Here is a 17,497-nt window from a genome sequence, read left to right on the forward strand (position 1 = left end):
TTCTTCAAGAGCTCTGGAGAGTACAATTGACAAACACCCCACTGTATGCCTTCCTCACTATAAGTCATGAGATGAGTACACTGCAGCTGTTCCTGGGAACACACTTGCATGTTTCCAAGTTCCAGTTCCAATGCTCCTATTGAACTGATCTGCTTTTGTATTTGCCCAGCTTAATGATTATTTGTATAACACTACCACCCAGAGGCTGCTGTCAAGTTAGGGTCCTATTTTGCTGGGCGTCACACAAACACGCAAGTCTTGATCACTTCCTGATGAAAAACACAGCTTCTCATACCTACCTGCTTGTTCCAACTATAGTAATGTCTTGCAGGACTCTGACACTGAAGGCCCCTTTTAAAGAAGTCAAAGATAATCTTGCCACTCACAGTTCCAGAAAATCTGTGTTGCTTTGTAGTGTTTCCATGCGTCCACTAAGTTTACCTATCCTTTCAAAATGACAACTGTCTGGAATACTTTTCCTCCAACATCACGGCAACATTGCACTCTAGTAGATGCTGGTGTTCCCACAACTAGCTGAACACATACTTTCATAGAATCCTAGAATATCAGGGTTGGAAGGGACCTCAGGTGGTCTTCTAGTCCAACCCCCTGCTCAAAGCAGGACCAATCCCCAACTAAATCATCCCAGCCAGGGCTTTGTAAGCCTGACCTTAAAAATATCTAAGGAAGGAGATTCCACCACCTCCCTAGGTAACGCATTCCAGTGTTTCACCACCCTCCTAGTGAAAAAGTTTTTCTTAATATCTAACCTAAACCTCCCCCACTGCAATTTGAGACCATTACTCCTCGTTCTGTCATCTGCTACCACTGAGAACAGTCTAGAGCCATCCTCTTTGAAACCCTTTTCAGGTAGTTGAAAGCAGCTATCAAATCCCTCCTCATTCTTCTCTTCCGCAGACTAAACAATCCCAGTTCCCTCAGCCTCTCCTCATAAGTCATGTGTTCCAGTCCCCTAATCATTTTTGTTGCCCTCCGCTGGACTCTTTCCAATTTTTCCACATCCTTCTTGGAGTGTGGGGCCCAAAACTGGACACAATACTCCAGATGAGGCCTCACCAATGTCGAATAGAGGGGAACGATCACGTCCCTCAATCTGCTGGCAATGCTCCTACTTATACAGCCCAAAATCCCATTGGCCTTCTTGGCAACAAGGGCACACCCTTTTGACTCATATCCAGCTTCTAGTCCACTGTAACCCCTAAGTCCTTTTCTGCAGAACTGCAGCCTAGCCATTCGGTCCCTAGTCCGTAGCGGTGGATTGGATTCTTCCGTCCTAAGTGCAGGACTCTGCACTTGTCCTTGTTGAACCTCATCAGATTTCTTTTGGCCCAATCCTCCAATTTGTCTAGGTCCCTCTGTATCCTATCCCTATCCTCCAGCGTATCTACCTCTCCTCCCAGTTTAGTGTCATCTGCAAACTTGCTGAGGGTGCAGTCCACACCATCCTCCAGATCATTAATGAAGATATTGAACAAAACCGGCCCCAGGACCGACCCTTGGGGCACTCCACTTGATACTGGCTGCCAACCAGACATGGAGCCATTGATTACTACCCGCTGAGCCCGACAATCTAGCCAACTTTCTATCCACCTTATAGTCCATTCATCCAGCCCATACTTCCTTAACTTGCTGGCAAGAATACTGTGGGAGACCACGTCAACAGCTTTGCTAAAGTCAAGGAACAACACGTCCACTGCTTTCCCCTCATCCACAAAGCCAGTTATCTCATCATAGAAGGCAATTAGATTAGTCAGGCATGACTTGCCCTTGGTGAATCCATGCTGACTGTTCCTGATCACTTTCCTCTCCTCTAAGTGCTGCAGAATTGATTCCTTGAGGACCTGCTCCATGATTTTTCCAAGGACTGAGGTGAGGCTGTCTGGCCTGTAGTTTCCAGGATCCTCCTTCTTCCCTTTTTTAAAGATGGGCACTACATTCTTCACATGTTGCAGCTAGCGTATTGCACAATGTCTAGATGTGAAACTTATCTCAAGCAGACAAATGAAGGTGCTTGTTCATACTTTCTTGCATACGGAGTTAGTTCATGCTGTATCTCATCTTCTGGAACTTGTCACTTGATAAAACTTCTTTTCCTAGAACAGTAATTGTCCTTGCTAGCTGCCCTATCTTCAAATGGATGAGAGGTTACTATTGAAAGGAGTTCTAATAAGAGCCTCGTATCTATTTGAGAAGATATATTGATTACAAATAGCCTGAACTTGAGTTTTGATATTGTTGATATCTGAGCTGCTATGCTTGTTGAGTCCCATGCCACTGGTTCTCATAGAATATTTTCAAGGAAGGGTGAAAGGTGATATCCCTATCCTCAAAGAAGATGCTACCAGAATCTTGGAAAGAATTCTAGAGATTTGAGAATTTGAACACCATCTGGCAACAGCATTTCATAAATCCATGAGAGGTAGTCAACTGTAACTAGAAAGATACACACTACTAAAACTAACTGTCATCAAATCTTTTGGGGACACTATGAGACCACTGACTATCATGCTAACCTGTATTATCGCAGTGTTTCCTTATTCTCCACCTATCTGTTGTATATACATGTAGTTTCTTGTCTTAGATAGTAAGCTCTTTAGGGCAGGGACTGACTTTTAGTTTTTTTAATATCTACCACAATGGGGTCCGGGTGCACAACTGGGACCTCTAGGTGCTACTGCAATACAAATAACTAAAAACCTCAGCTTGTTTACATTCTTGTGTTCCAACACAGCATGTATTTATAGCATTTTCTTTTATGAGTCACAAGACAACAGAAAATGCCACTGATACAGTCTTATTGCATCCCTTTCAAGGTAGTAGTACAGAGGTCAACATCTTCTTATTCTTCTCTTTCTTTTTTTTTAAATCTCAAGGAGTTTAGGGGGTAAAACACATTCTGTGTACTCATCATGAATTCTGTGGAGTACCTTAGGAAATTTCTTCTGTGACCCATCAGTCTGCAATAAGTTTTATCTAGAGAGTCTAAAAATGATATTCTGCCCCATACCTAAAGCTCTTTTTGACCTGGGGTGTCTTACCTAGTTCTCTATTGGATTTAACTGTATTTTCCCAAGTCTTGACATGTGTGTTCCTCTACTTACTATTTCTGTTACAAGACCTCTTTCCGATATAAGCAGAGTTCTTTCTATATCCATAGGAACAAAAAGAAAAATGGTCTTCAGATGCTGTGTGCCTTTATATGTCTTTGACAGAGGTCAGACAATCTTTTCTGCATGCTCTTTTACCAACTTTTCAAAATATTTTCCATTATGATACAACACTGACACCAACCTTCTACCCAACCAACTGAACCAAGTCTCTTCTACCCACTTCAAAAAAAGACCTACAACAGCCTCCACCACAAGCAGAATTTTTACCCCCCAAAAGAAGAAGTCGCCCACTAAGGATAGTGCCATTGTTATCGATTTCATGTGGAAGGTGCTCAGTTACTATAGTGATGTCTGACAGCATAAAAACATACAAGTCCAAAAAGCAGCATCGTGGTGATGCTTGAGTCTGTTAGGTAAAACTGTCCTTTAGCTACAGCAAAACACGCAAAAGCTGAAAAGTTGATTGAAATCTTGTAATAGCACCTGAGAAAACTATCTGGGGCATCTCCTTTCCTTGCTTTCCCACAAAGAGACCGTTTGATGACAAAGATGACAGTTTAATCAGAAAGGAGGTTACCTCACAGATTTCCACTGTGAAGTCTGCTCACTGTTCAAGGCTTGGTCTACAGAGTTAGGTCAACATAAGGCATCTTATGTTGACCTAATTATGTCAATGTACACATGCTCCTCGGGATGCAAGTGCCCTACTACACCAACATACCTCCACAAGAAGTGTAGGGCTTATGTCGGTGTAGTTAGGGCGATGCAGTGTCTGTGTAGAGACACTGCATTACTTATACTAGCTGTTCATTGGAGCCCTGAAATTGACAAGAAAGCTGGGCTGTCACAGAGGAGGGTGGATGGCTCCAGCTAAAGCATGGCTGCTCCCGGGCTTACTGCTCTAAGCCGGGCTGCACTCGCCCTGCTCCCCAGAGCCCAGCTGCCTCCCAGCTTCGTGCAGCATGCCCAACTGCTGCCTGTGCTCCCCACTCAGCTGCTGCTCAGAGGTTCCTGGCACCCCATGGGTGCTGCCCCCCCAACTGTCAGCTCCCCACCAGAGCCGGGGTCCCAGTTGTGAGCTCCCAGTCTCTCAGCACCCCATACTGCTCCTCTTAAGTCAATGGGAGTGCTCCTAGTGAGGACGCGCACCACCAACAGAAGGAGAGTAGCGTGGATATGAACTGCACTGTAATTACTGCAGTGGTTGTGAGATAACCTAACATAGGTCGACTTGCATTTCTAGTGTAGACATGCCCAGAGCTTTATAGCCTGGTAACCTACAGCATGACCCTTGTTGGGGTAGCGTCTACTCTCCTTTTATGGCTTCTGGTGTTTGTTTCATTTAATGAGGTAAGAGGCTATTTTCCTTTTCTTTACATGTGCCGATATTTCATTTGGAACTCTGAAGTACTTACTTCCCCCACTAAGACAAAATATTCAGAAGGAAAAAGCCTCTACTACTCTGTAACCCGGACTGACAGTTCCAATTCTGACTGAAACAGATGAATTACTGGTATAAAATAATCAATTTATATTTTTGCTTTTCAAAAACCCTGTTTATTTTTAAAAATATTTAAAGATGTTGAGTCACAAAAGCTGTATACACGACAGAATATATGAAAATAAGCAAGTATAAACGTCTGTGGGTATACATACATAGCCAGTGCGATCCAAGCACCTATAACTTTCTTTCAGATGCATACAGAAAAGAACAAATCTAAAAACTGGAACAACCTTGCATATTTTTGCCAAATGAATGTTTCATTTGACATTTCATGCGAACTTGGTGCGGATCAAGGTCCTATGTAGAAGAATTTTCATGAAAATTGTTGAACTTTCCCTATCAAAAGTTAAAATTTGAAGGGAAAACCCTCCAAAATCAATATCCAAAGGGCATAAAAATCTCTTTATTCTTGAGCATATCTATTTATTTTTTAGAAGTCAGAGCTCAAAATAAAAGTAACCCAGCTATTACGAGTATAAGACTGCTGAGTCCAATAACGCATAATATAATTTTGATTAAGTTACAAGATACAATCACGTGATTGTATGTATACATTAATAAAATATTAACAGAGTTCTTAGACTTTCTTTTGTATTTCTTATTGCTACATTTTTCCTTCTGCGTTTATGGGAATTGGAGGTGGTAAGGGGCTGCTGCACAGAGCTTTTCTTAAAACTTGCTACTTTTTCTCATTTGAACTGAACTCATGTACTTTGAATTCATATAATTTGATTAAGTCAGACACCTGAGGCCTCAGATAAGGTGTCTAATATCCATCTTAAGTTTCTCACATTTGAACAATCCTCTTAGATGCTAACACTGATTTAGAACAGTTAATTTCAGCAGGAGAAGATTGAGACATTTCTCCCCACTGTCATGAACGCTTATCTTAATACTTCACGTGGCACTCTGGTTCTGCCATACCTTTGAAGTATGTTAAATTAATTAGTAAAAGATGAGGACATTTTAGCACTTACATGTCTGTGTTGCTGATATTTAACAAGCTGTGAGTTACCTACACTCATTGTTTGTTCCCACCCTGTACCTGTGGTTTAGATCTAGAGTTCTCTGGACCACGTCTTCTAGGTCTTCAGAGTTTTCTTTTACTTAGCTATGCTAAAATACAACTTGTATGCTGTGTCAGCAGCTACAACTTTTGAGTGCTTTCTTAGAGCATAAAACAAAGCTCTAACCACTAATATCAAGTAACATTTGTTTAGAAATTATTGCTATTAACTGAAAGAAACTGACTAAAAGAATCAGACAAAAACAACCACCCTGACTGCTTAGTCTTCTCTTTGCCAAGGCAAAGCTTCTGGTAGGAGCCGCTCATCTTCACTGCTACAGGGTCAGCATATGACTGACACTCGGTGGAACCTGTTCCTTTGGGGGTTGGACTAGATGACCTCCTGAGGTCCCTTCCGGCCCTGATATTCTATGATTCACTGTTGAATTAGTTCCAATAACTGTCCTTGTATCAGCTGAGCAATGCATTACTGCAAACGTTTCTGGTCATTTCTTTGACAGACAACACACCAGATCTGTCAATAAAGTTAAGGCTGTTGGAACCAACAGAAGGAAGAAGATTCAAACAAAACCAAAAAGTTCCATCCTTAAGTCATGCTGCTGCACCTTTTGAAAAGATAAGAAACACCATGGCAAAGCATGAGCCTAGAATGGAATGCAGAAGTTGTGGAGTTCCCATCCCTACCTCCATCTTTGAGTTGCCTTGTTTTGACATGTTGAAAGTTGTACATGTAATAATTTAAAAGTTGTTTCAATATAACTTAGATTTGTTTCTTTCAAATACATTTTGCTCACCTACTAATAAAAAGTAGATCCTAAACTGAACTCCAGGGACTGTTTTACTATGATGCTGGTACACAGCAAGTAATAAAGCTGGTGAAGTTTGTGCCAATACTGGCATATGGACTGTATTACAGATTTTCTCAGCCCTTAATCTGTTCAGAAAAAGACAGAAGGGTTTTTATGAGCATTCTAATAAATAAAGTAGTACACACACATTCCCTATGGTTCTATTTTGTATCAAACATTACCATTTTTCAGAAGTATTGCAACAAAACTTTATTAAAATGTAAATCATATGTTCACAGCTCCAGTTATCTTGCATTGTAAATAACAATCTACCTATATTATAAGCTCTTCAGGTAAAGGAACTGTGACCCAGGAATATCTTTGTGCCAACTGGTAGAGGGCCTGAACGGGGAAGGTATAGAGTTTTATTGGGATCCTCTGTGTCAAGTATACATACAATAATTCACCAAAGTGTGACATGTGAAGTCTCTACTGAAAGACAGTATCCCACTGATTATCAATCATTTCAAAATGTATGTATGGAAAATATTTAAGAAGTTAAGTATCTAAACCAGAAATTATGTTTTTAAGGTATGTAAGTTAAGGCCGGTCACCAGAAGGTGATAAACATGCTCCTTTTAAGTAGGAGGGAAGAGACCCTTCTCACTCTGGCTGGTCACATGTGTGATATTGTCTGCTTCACAATGGAGGTCCCTCCACAGACAGATCAGAACGATAATCAAGAGTTTGTGACATCTTCAAGAGAAAAAACTGCAGGAAACACTTTCAGCAGAGAGGTATCTTGTTTACACATAAAGACAATGGATTTTTGGGGTACAACTGGAGGTCCTGAGGTACACCCTGGATCCTTCACCGAGGATACTGTCAACGTGTTCTGTTTTAAGAAAGGAGGGTCACAGCTAACTTAGCTAGAACATAAAAATGACCATATTGGGTCAGACCAATGATCCATCTAACCCAGTATCCTGTCTTCCAACGGTGCCGAAAATGCCAGGTGCTTCAGAGGGAATGACTAGAACAGGTAATCATTAAGTGGTCCATCCCCCGTCAACCATTCCCAGCTTCTGGCAAACAGAGGCTAGGGACACTTCAGAGCATAGTTTTGCTCTGAAAATGCTACAGAGACTTTGGGTGAACTAAACTTCATTAGACAGGAGAATATCTTGTTAATTAAGTCCAGGCTCTAGAATGTGTGTTATGTTTTTTATTTCACAAGTAACCACTTGTTTCCAAACCTTTTATTTGCTACTTCTCAAATCTCCGTATGTTGTCAAATACATTTTTACAGGTGTGAAAAAAAGTGAAATGCTGTGTGTTAAATGGAGTGCTGCTCTGAGGTGTAGCTGGTAAACTGGGGGGTACCGTTCCTTTGGGAGCAGTGAATCTCTGAACTCTAAGTGTCCAGTGAACCAGTGGCTGGACAATCCAAGGGGACACTCAGAAGGTTCAGGTGTTGGAGCGTGCATTTTGCTAACCTGCAGATAGATAACAGAGCCTGCGTAAAGTAATGCTGCCCGTGGTCAGTGAAGTCAAGGAGCTGACACTCTGCAGGCGCAGAGACGGCTTTCTCATGCTAAGGGTGGATGGTAGCGAGGTGCCTCATAATTCTGGGTACTGCTAGGAATCATCACAGACAGTCTCTCTTATATGTTTATACTGTGCTTAGCACAATGGAGCCCTGGCCTCTAGGCCCTATCACAGTACAAAATAAAGTAATAAGATTCATCTATTTCAAGACTACGCCAGGCCAAAGCAAAAGGGACCAAGAATCACCAAAAAAAACCCCAGCCCTCCCACCAAAAAAAAACAACCAGACCCACAAACCAATGAGTACTTCTGATTCCATGCAAAATAGTGTATTTATACAAAGTGATGATGGTGCCATCCTGAACTGTTGCTACTAATACCCATCACAGCATTCTCTGAGTTAACCCAGTACACTAGATTAAACACTTTTCAGTTAATATACTGAATTCTTTGGGGGGAACAGGTCCTTTTCATGGAAAAACTCCACAACTGACCCAGCACAATAAAACTGGGTCAAAAATGTGCCTTGTTTTGATGTTGATTTGATTTGCAAAATAATGACATACTTTCTTCACTGCACTGCTTATGCACTGAATTAGCAAAATAGACAAAAATCAATACCTGTGAAAGAGCACTATTTATACAATGTTAAGCTTGACTTTTTAAGTCAAGAAATGTAAAAGTTATGTTTCCTACAGCAACAATAGCTTGACCACATTGCACATGTGTAGTCATCTCTATCACTTGTACACCATTTGCATTTGCCTTATTACCTCTGCAATATGGCTACAGTAAACAATTTACTTTCTTGATTCATGTGTGTTGATTTTTAAACATTTATCTTACATTAACAGTTTTAGGGAAAATAACTTCTATACAATCTCTGATGCAAATATATACTTGTATAATCAAGTAAACAAAATGGTTTATATCTGGTGTACTGCATCACAGATACATAAATATTTACACAGCTTATTTTTAAAATCATTTTTTTCAATCATGTCACTAGTCTTAAATGAACATCAAGTCCATGAAGTACAGAAGTTTTAAAAAGCTATCAGAGCACAAAAATAAAATTTGGAAGTTCTCTTTACTGCTGGGAGGCCCCCTTCCTCCCCACCCCCCAAGATGGTCAAATGGAATTTTATCAAATATAACAAAAGAAATTCACATGCAGCACAATTTCAGCCTCAAAGGTAGCACAGTTTAGAGGGATAAGCGTATATAACACAGTTCAAGATTCATACCAGAAAACTGGTCTCTACAGAGACATTAAAAACACAAAGCAGCACCTTAAACCCACCCAAGTCAGTAAGCCTGAGAGACCTGGCTCCTCTGCGAACTATATAGTATCACATATATGACCCTGTTTAGTTTACAATTTTGAATTTTTTTAAACATTGTTTTCATCCTTTGAATATGCAGAGATTGTGCAATATATGTGTATTTACATGAATGTATAACTCATGTCTGTGAAATCACTTTCAGTGGTATCTGGTCGGATACTATGCAAGTGTTCAAAATGTTCTTTATTTTAAAATATCGTTAATTCCACTATAATTAGGTCACTTAGGGTATGTCTACACAGCAAAGAAAAATCACATAGCTGGCCTCTGCCAGCCAACTCAGGCCTGGGAGGCTCAGTCCACAGGGCTGTTTCACTGCTGTGGAGACTTCCAGTCTTAGGCTAGAACTCAGGCTCCAGGGCCATGAGAGGGTCCTAGAGCTTGGGCTGGATCCATCCTGCAAGATCCTAGAGCCAGGTCTTCAGCCCGAGACCTGAAGTCTACAAAAAATTCACACCCCTGAATTCAACCCTGAGAAGGCCCACCCCACTGGGCAGAAACCCCTACACCACCACCCTACTGCAAGTCAGAGGTCCCAAGCTCTTCCCCCCCCCCCGGCCCCACACAGTCTGGTAGGTGGAAAATGGGGCAGGGCATGGTGGGGGGGGTGGGGCTGTGAGCTGCACTTTAACAGTAAGAGAGACGCATGTGGCTCGCAAGCCAGTTTGGCCACCCCTGGCATAGACATAGCCTAAGTACGTACAGACTGTTATCGTAAGAATATAAGAATGGCCATATGGAGTCAGATCAATGGTCCATCTAGCCAGTATCCTATCTTCCGACAGTGGCCAATACCAGGTACTTCACAGGGAATGAACAGAACAAGTAATCATCAACTGATCCATCTCCTGGTCACCCATTCCTGCCTTCCAGCAAACGGAGGCTAAGAACACTTCAGAGCACGGTTTTGCATCCCTGTCCATCCTGGCTAATAGCCATTGATAGACCCATCCTCCATTAACTTATCTAGTTCTTTTTTTAACCCTGTCAGTTTCTTGGCCTTCACAACATCCTCTGGCAAACAGTTCCACAGGTTGACTATGCACTGTGTGAAGAAATACTTCCTTTTGTTTGTTTTAAACCTGTTGCCTCTTAATTTCATTTGGTGATCCCTAGTTATTGTATTATCAGGAAGAGTAACTAAAACTTCCTTGTTTACTTTCTCCACACCAATTGTGATTTTATAGATCTCCCCCTTTAGTTGTCTCTTTCCTAAGCTGGAACACCCCAGTCTTATTAATCTCTCTTCATATGGAAGTTGTTCCATACCCCTAATCACTTCTGTTGCCCTTTTCTGTAACTTTTCCAAAATATCTTTTTTGAGATGGGGTGACCACATCTGCACACAGTATTCAACATGTGGGCATACTATGGATTTATATAGAAGCAATACCAGCCTTCACATTTATGATGTGCTTCTACTTATGGCCCCAATCCTGCAGACGCCCAGGTATACTCAATGTGCGGGATGAACTGCGGGCCCCTTCTAGCCCTACGTATCTATGGTTCTATATTTTACATTACTTGCACAAGCAGCCCCATTTGATTAAAGCGACTCTTCACACACATGAAGTTATGCACACAGGGGAAGGGTTTGCAGCATGGAGGCCCAGATGTGTTCACTGACTGTGACCAGGACTCCACAACCCAGTGCCCCACAGAACTTAACTGGTAATGAAAAAGGTGTCAGGCCTCAAGCAATTCGGTACTGAGACTCAAGTAATTTTTTTTACATTTATAACTGATGCAGCAAGCCCAGAGGTGCCGGGGCTATGAGCCTCCAGCTTCCAGGGCTCAGCCTTGACACACACTAAATACTGACAGGTTTCAGAGTAGCAGCCCCACCCACATGTACCCTGCTCCCCACTACCCTCCCTAGGCGCCCCCCACCCCCACTTATTTCCCACTCTATGGGTCACAGCTGCCCCGGTGGCCACCACATCCCCCAGGCACCCCCCCCCCCCACTGACTAGACCATGCCCAGCCCCACCCCGCAGCTCCTCCTACCCCCTCGCGCCTCCCAGTCCCTGCTGCCAGCAGCGCTGGCCGATCCCCCACCCGGGCCTGCACAAGCCTGGAGAGGCGTGGAGCCGAGACCCGTCGTCAAGCCCGGGGGAAGCGGCCTGTACCGAGGCGGCGGTTCCGGCCCAGGCGCTCCCCTCAGGCCCGGGCTGCGCCGCTCCTGCCCCGCACCGGGCACCCGGGCAAAGGGGTCAGACCCCCGGGGAAACCAAGAAGGGACGGGACGGGTCGCGCCCGCGACAGCCCGGGGGCCGGGGCTCCCCCCGTGACAGGCCGCGGCACGGAGCGGCCGGGCCCAACCGCCCGGGATCCTCCCGAGCCAGCCACGCTCCCGCGCAACGGGGGCCATTCCCCCGAACCCGCCGGCCAGGCCGGCCCCTGCACTCACCCCTCCCCGGTCCCGACTCACCCGCCTCCTCCAGGCCGGGTCCCGGCACCAAAGCCTGGGCCCCGACACAGCCTCAGCGAGAGCCAGCCGGGCCAATCCCGGCCCGCTACACCGCCAGAGCCAGCCAATCCCGGGCCGCACTGCGGAGACACCAGCCAATCCTTGCAGAGATGGGGAGAGGATGGGAACCCATGGGTCCGCCCGCTACTGCTGCTGTAGGTTTCAGGGGAAGGAAATGACTGAACTAAGCTACACATACAGCTATGGCTCTCCCTACGGCCACACGCGCCCACCCAGAGCCACCCTCATCCCAAGAGCCACACACAGAGAGAGCTACAGTCCTCTCTAGAGACACACGCAGAGCTACACTGTTCCCTAGAACCACACACACAGAACTACATTCCTGCCTGGAGCCACAGAGAGAAACTACACCAACAGATGCTGCAGCACCCCCTGGCTTGAAGTGATTTCCATTATACACAGCGTTTACAGTTTGGTTCAATGGCTCTCAGCACCCCCACTATAAAAATTGTTCCTATCACCCCTAGCTACACCCTTCTCTAGAGATACATACAGAGCTACACTTTTTCCTAGAACCATGCACACACAACTATACCCTCTCTAGAGCCACCCACACACAGAGCTACACTTCATCCCAAAGATACACACAGAGCTACATACATTCCTCCCTATGCCCATTCAGAGCTACAACCCCTCTAGAACCACAGCCACACACACACAGTTAGACTCTACCCTAGAGATACACACAAAGCTACGCCCTTCCCTAGAGCCACAGATATAGAGCTACACTTCTCCCTAGAGACACACAGGGAGCTACACTTCTACCCCAGAGCTATGCACACACAAAGAACTACACCCATCCTTAGAACCTCTCTCACACAGAGGCCTGATCTGCACTAAGAAGTAAGGTCAATATAATTACATCGCTCAGGGGTGTGAAACATCCATGTCCCTGAGCGACACAATTAAACCAGCCTAACCCCTGGTGTAGAGAGCACTAGGTCAATGGGAGAATTCTCCCGTCAACCTAGCTGCCACCTCCTGTGGAGGTGGATTACCTATGCCAATGGGACAAGTCTTCCTGTCAGCCAGTGGTGCAAGTAGAAATCATTTTTCTTGCCAGTACTGCACTCATGGGAGGGACACAAGGGGGGCATGTGACCTCCTCACATGACCCTCCATATGACTCCTCCCTGCCCTGCACCCAGCCCGGGGCCCCCACGCTCTTCCCGTCCCCTCTGACACCTCCCTTTGTATATAGAAACATCAACATGCTTAACTACTCACTTTCCTCCCAAATATGTAGTATTCAGTCTGTTTATATGGAATATGGGAGTTGGTTGAGGAGCCATTTCAGCATATGTATGACTTATTAAAAGACAAATTTTAAGTAGAACTGTATCCTAAACTGCATTATGGCATTATACCCAAACATTGCATTTCAATGCAGGCTTCAACTTCCTTTATAGGAACAGACTCCTAAAACTCTTACCAGTCCACAGAAGTGATCCACAGATATGCAAATAGTCCCATTGTGTTCAATGGGATTGATCAAATGATTAAGAGTTTACAGGATTAGGTTCCAAGTTTGTAAATTGTTCTGGATAAAACTGACAATGCCTGAGCTGTCAGATCAGAAGGCATGTAATTCAGATAAAGGTGGGCAGATATGTGATAAGTGTTAGCTCCGTTGCTAAGATGAGGAACATATTTTTCAGCAACATTCTTGGCAGATTCCTGAGGCAGCTGGTTTAAGGCCATCAATGTTCGGCATTATAATCTTCACTTATAGTTCTCTCACCCACAAAGCTGGAAAATGAGACATTTGTTTTGCTGCTCCAGTTCCAGTTAACAAAACGCATGATAGACTAGTTTGGCTGCAAAGAAGAATTATATCTACACTGGGGACAACTCATGATTCCCATCAGGCTGCAGAACTGGGCTGACATCAGAATCCAAACATCCTCTGGTCAGTGCAAGCAGAGGCATTCCTCTAATGATTTAGACTTGATGTGATGCAGTATGGATGTCATGGATAATTCAGACCAATGGGGAGAAACAGTATCAAAAACACTGTTTAAACACCTTCTGTCCCCTCCAATCCCTCCCCTCTTGAGGACTCCTGACCAAGGTAACAGCACAATACATATGCTCTGAAACCTTTGTTTAAGTTTGTTAGCATATGTATTGTGCTGTTAAAGCCATTTAAAGAATGAATGGCCTCCCTAGCCTCGTTCTGCTCCTTTAAGGAGCAGAGCACAGCTCCTCCCCACCCCTGGAGTTGTGGGCAGGGGGCTAGGCCAAAGTCTTTCCAGTACTCTGTACCTGCTAAAAATGTCTTGCCAGTACTGCGTACTGGAGGGTACCGTCCTACTTGCACTCCTGCTGTCAGCATAGGTAGTGTCTTCACTGAAGTGCTACAGCAATGCAGCAAAGGAGGTGTGCCATTGCAGCGTTTTAAGTGTAGAAAAACCCAGAGCTACCCACCTCCCCAGAGACAGAGCTACACACAAGGAGAGATCTACTCCCCTTCCTAGAGTCACACTCACACACACACACACACAAAGCTACACCCCTCCCTAGAACCACACACATGGAGTTACAATGCTCCTTAGAACCACACACACAGAGCTACACCACTCTCTAGAGCAACACGCACACACAGAGCTACCCTCCTCCCCCAGAGCTATGCACCAGAGATACACCCCTGCGTAGAACCACACACATACAGTGCTACACCTCTCCCTAGACATAGATGCACAGTGCTACATTCCTCCCCAAGAGCTACACACTGAGCTACACTAGATTCCCCTCTGCACAGAGCTATACGCCTCTCCAAAGCCACCCACACAGCTACGTCCCTCCCAAATTATACACACACACAGCTACACCCTTCCCCAAAGCTATGCACAGCTACACCCCTCCAATGAGACACACACAGTTCTACAGAGCTATACTCCTCCCCTTAGTGCTGCACACAGACACAGAGCTACAACCCTCCACAGAGACACACAGACAGAGATCCACCCCTCCTCAGAGACATACACACACACAGTTGCATCCCTCCCTGGCCCCGCCAGAACTGGCAGACAGACACATACAGTAGTATACATAGTGTTGATAACTTTTGCAATGTTTGGTGTGTTTACTGTACTTAAGCCCCAGTTCCTGAAGTCTAATGACTAGGAGAGAATCTCAACTTTCAGTTTTCAAAGGAAAGTTTCTAGCTCTCTTGGAGAAAAGCCTGAAAACGTGAAAAGTGAAAATGAAAAATGTAAAGCCAGTTTTGTGATTATTAAATGCTTGGGATTGGCAAACTATACCCAGAACCACATGCAAGGTACCATACATAAACCCAATATCACAACCAGGCTACACAGAATATGCACCCAGTGAAAACACACAAATGGGGTACACACACACACATGCACAGACACACACACAAAGTACTGCGCTACACTTCACCGTAGGGAGATGGGGTGACCACATGTCCGGTTTTCAACTGGAACACCTGGTCAAAAAGGGACTCTGGCAGCTCCGGTCAGCACTGCCAACCGGGCCATTAAAAGCGCAGTCAGCGGTGCTTCAGCGTTAAGGCAGGTTAGTCCCTACCAGTCCTGGGGCACCAGCAGGTCCAGCTTCTAAGTGGGGGGGGGCTGTCATAAATATAAAGGGAAGGGTAAACCCCTTTGAAATCCCTCCTGGCCAGGGGAAAGCTCCTCTCACCTGTAAAGGGTTAAGAAGCTAAAGGTAACCTCACTGGCACCTGACCAAAATGACCAATGAGGAGACAAGATACTTTCAAAAGCTGGGAGGAGGGAGAGAAACAAAGGGTCTTTGTGTCTGTCTATAGTCTGTCTTTGTCCGGGATAGACCAGGAATGGAGTCTTAGAACTTTTAGTAAGTAATCTAGCTAGGTATGTGTTAGATTATGATTTCTTTAAATGGCTGAGAAAAGAATTGTGCTGAATAGAATAACTATTTCTGTCTGTGTATCTTTTTTGTAACTTAAGGTTTTGCCTAGAGGGGTTCTCTATGTTTTTGAATCTAATTACCCTGTAAGATATCTACCATCCTGATTTTACAGGGGGGATTTCTTCATTTCTATTTACTTCTATTTTTATTAAAAGTCTTCTTGTAAGAAACTGAATGCTTTTTCATTGTTCTCAGATCCAAGGGTTTGGGTCTGTGGTCACCTATGCAAATTGGTGAGGCTTTTTATCCAACATTTCCCAGGAAAGGGGGGGTGCAAGTGTTGGGAGGATTGTTCATTGTTCTTAAGATCCAAGGGTCTGGGTCTGTAGTCACCTAGGCAAATTGGTGACGCTTTTACCAAACCTTGTCCAGGAAGTGGGGTGCAAGGTTTTGGGAAGTATTTTGGGGGGAAGGACGCGTCCAAACAGCTCTTCCCCAGTAACCAGTATTAGTTTGTGGTGGTAGCGGCCAGTCCAAGGACAACGGGTGGAATATTTTGTACCTTGGGGAAGTTTTGACCTAAGCTGGTAAAGATAAGCTTAGGAGGTTTTTCATGCAGGTCCCCACATCTGTACCCTAGAGTTCAGAGTGGGGGAGGAACCTTGACAGGGGCAATGGGCTCTGCATGCTGCCCCCGCTCCGAGCACTGGCTGCACACTCCCATTGGCCGGTTCCCAGCCAATGGGAGCTGGAGGGGGTGGGGGCAGTGCCTGCAGGCGAGAATGGCACGTGGAGTCTCCTGGCCCCCTCCTCCTAGGAGCTGGACATGCTGGCTGCTTCTGGGGAATGCGCAGTACGGAGCCAGGACAGGCAGGCAGCCTGCCTTAGCCACACCCCAGCCTGGAACCCCCTCCTGAACCCCAAACCCCTCATCCCAGGTCCCACCCCAGAGCCAGTACCCCCACCCCAGAGCCCTCTCACCTCTCACACCCCAACCCTCTGCCTCAACCCACAGCCCCCTCCCACATTCTGAATCCCTTGGCCACACACCCCAGTCTGGAGCCCCCTCCTTCACCCCAAACCTTTCATCCACAGCCCCACCCCAGAGCCAGCACTCCCAGCCCAGAGCCCTCACCCCCCTGCACCCCAACCCCTGCCTCAACCTGCAACCCCCTCCTGCACTCCAAATCCCTCGGCCCCACCCTGCACCCTGGTGCCCCCTCCTGCATCTCAAACCCCTCATCCCCAGCCCCACACCAGAGCCTACCCACCCCAGCTGGAGCCCTCACCCCCTCCCACACCCCAACTCCCTGCCCCAGCCCGGAGTCCCTTCCTGAACCCTGAACCCCTCATTTCTGGCCCCACCCCAGAGCCCACACCCCCAGTTAGAGCCCTCATCCACTCCCACTCCCCAACCCCCTGTCCCAGCCCAGTGAAAGTCAATGAGGTGGGGGAGAGCAAGCCACCGAGGGAGGGGAAATATAGTGAGTGGGGCGCAGGGCCTCGAGGAAGTGGTGGAGCAGGGGTGGGGCCTCGGGGAAGGGGTGGGGCTCGGGTGTTCGGTTTTGTGCAACTAGGAATTTGGCAACCCTATGGGGAGTGACAGGCAGAGAGGCACTCCCTACAGCCCTAACCATGGAGTTTGCATCTATCTCTGACAGACATGTGAGGTTTCTGTCTCTTTTACAGTTTGCCAACACTTGTAGCCTGTCATGCCCAGAACGGATTATTGAATTCAACTGAACTGATGTGACATCTCACCTGATGTGACATCTCACCTAGAGTGAGTTTTTTTTTCTTTCTGAGT

General features: G+C 45.6%; 1 protein-coding gene and 1 long non-coding RNA gene across 8 annotated transcripts in view; one reads left to right on the forward strand and one right to left on the reverse strand.

Moving 5' to 3' along the window:
* The window catches only part of PJA2 (praja ring finger ubiquitin ligase 2), a 125,235-nt gene that overhangs the window by 98,952 nt on the left and 8,786 nt on the right, over positions 1-17,497 (reverse strand). For 3 of the 7 annotated variants that reach the window (XM_084629259.1, XM_084629255.1, XM_084629261.1), the window contains exon 1: positions 11,776-11,889. The exons of 1 other annotated variant lie outside the window; for it this stretch is intronic. The gene's annotated coding sequence lies outside the window, so the exon portion shown is untranslated. Of the gene's footprint in view, positions 1-11,754; positions 11,890-12,833; positions 12,853-17,497 lie in introns of those variants that run through there. 3 more of the 7 variants (XM_084629258.1, XM_084629260.1, XM_084629256.1) reach the window with 3 other exon arrangements.
* LOC311521124 overlaps positions 15,628-17,497 on the forward strand; it is a 50,461-nt gene continuing 48,591 nt past the window's right edge. Inside the window, exons 1-2 of the long non-coding RNA XR_014711802.1 lie at positions 15,628-15,675; positions 17,380-17,473. This is a non-coding gene — a long non-coding RNA (uncharacterized lncRNA). The remainder of the gene's footprint in view (positions 15,676-17,379; positions 17,474-17,497) is intronic.

Source organism: Lepidochelys olivacea (assembly GCF_965140295.1).
Source record: "Lepidochelys olivacea isolate rLepOli2 genome assembly, chromosome: 5".
NCBI lineage: Eukaryota > Metazoa > Chordata > Testudines > Cheloniidae > Lepidochelys > Lepidochelys olivacea.